General features: G+C 36.3%; 1 pseudogene; it reads left to right on the plus strand.

Moving 5' to 3' along the window:
* The first annotated feature begins 215 nt into the window (after nt 1–215).
* LOC145241675 (5S ribosomal RNA) lies at nt 216–333 on the plus strand (annotated as a pseudogene).
* The last annotated feature ends 1,544 nt before the right edge of the window (nt 334–1,877 follow it).

The following is a 1,877-nucleotide window of genomic DNA, read 5'->3' on the forward strand; positions in this document are numbered from 1 at the left end:
CTCGAGTGCTTAAAATCGAAAAGGTGTTTATCAGGACGAATTTTCATAAGAATACTTCACTCCTACAAGAAACCCCTGGCTAAATATTCAAAGTAACATATTATTCGCATCCCAAATGAGATTTTCTCGTTATAGCTACCCCACATTGGCTTATAATAGGAATGCTGTACCTTCTCTGAGTGATGTTGTCTATAATAACAGCACTAAACTGGATACTATACAGCATAATCGCATTTGACACACTGGTTCCCGTCAGATCACCGAAGTTAAGCAACGATGAGCCTGGCCAGTACCAGATGGGTGACCATTTGGGACTTCCAGGTGCTGTGTGTGCTCTCCACTTATCTCGACATTGTTTCCAGTCGTCCTGGACTTCTCCTTTCCACTTGACTCAGGCAGTGCAGATTCAGAAGAGGTGTGGTTGGTGATTGCGCAACCCTTACCACACAATTACACGCGTAGTTGCACCTACAGAGGGTATTCTTTGTCTTTCGAAACTGAACGGCGGCATCGAAGCTGGATACTCCACCAGCCTAGACGAATTATTGTCCTGGAAATCCGGCAACACCAAGAAACCACAAAAAGATGGACTATAACATGGTTATCTTATTAATTAATAACTCGACATTTGAGAGGTAAAAGAAGAATTGAAAGCAACACTCGAATATCTATGTATCTCATATAGAGATCAAGCGTAAACGCCCTAAGAAAGGACTTCTTCATTTTTGAGAACTTTGATTGAAGTAAGATGAAACAAAATGCACACACACACACACACACACACACACACGCGCATATGCAGAGAGAGTGAGAGAGAGATGGAAAGAAAGGGAGAAAAGTGACAATACTACAATATGAGATAGTTAAAGCTAAAAATACCAACAAACTAAAATAGAAATCAAAATGCTACTGTTATTTCGCGATCGCCTTTGTAATGATTGTCTTTGAAGATAGAAACTTTTTATATTTTTCTTCATTATCTTGTCTTTTTGTCCGTTTCCTGGGTTTCTCTCTTTGTTAATCAGTCCAACCGACGCTCTTTGATCGTACGTGTTATATATATATATATATATATATATATATATATATATATATATATATATATATATATATATATATATATTCCCTCGAAGTGCGTTAGCTCTAGGGTGCTCAAGTTTTTATTCCAAAAATTGCAGTTATGAATTATCGTCTGTCACAAAATAAAAAAAGAACGAAAAAGAAAACACATGAATCAATAGAAAAAAAAATGGAATGACATAACTGAAACGCTGTTGTTACGTAATGTTGCCAATATGGCGCTGATTAAGCGAGGCTGAAAGAAAAAAATCTTCCTATCAGAAATGCATATTAAAAGCAGCGGTGGCGAAAAACAACAAACTGTATTTTTTGTATATGGTCATTGACTAAAGGCACGTTCATTAAATTTACATGTTTATCGATATTATCAACAAACGTGACATTTCAAACTTAAGTGTAACAGACAAAAGAACGAGCTGACGGGCAGACAGTGTCGTATAGAGAGGTGCGCGGAGGGCATCTAAATAATGAAAAGCATTCAGAGGTGGAAATGTATTTCAAACTTAGCGGATCAACTAACAACATAATCACATTAATACATATATTCTCGTTAGATCGCTGAATTTAAGCGACGTTGAGCCTGGTCAGTACCAAACGTGGGACCATTTGTTGAACAACATAGTCTGTATGTATGCATGTATGTATGTATGTATGTATGTATACATATTTGTATGTATACATACATATTTGTATGTATGTATATTTGTATGTATGTTGTTGTTGTTGTTGTTGTTGTTGCTGTTGTCCATCATCATCAAATCCATCATCATCATAAGCATCATTATTATTCATTCATT

Source organism: Euprymna scolopes, chromosome 2, assembly GCF_053919585.1.
Source record: "Euprymna scolopes isolate OS-2025 chromosome 2, ASM5391958v1, whole genome shotgun sequence".
Taxonomy (NCBI): domain Eukaryota; kingdom Metazoa; phylum Mollusca; class Cephalopoda; order Sepiida; family Sepiolidae; genus Euprymna; species Euprymna scolopes.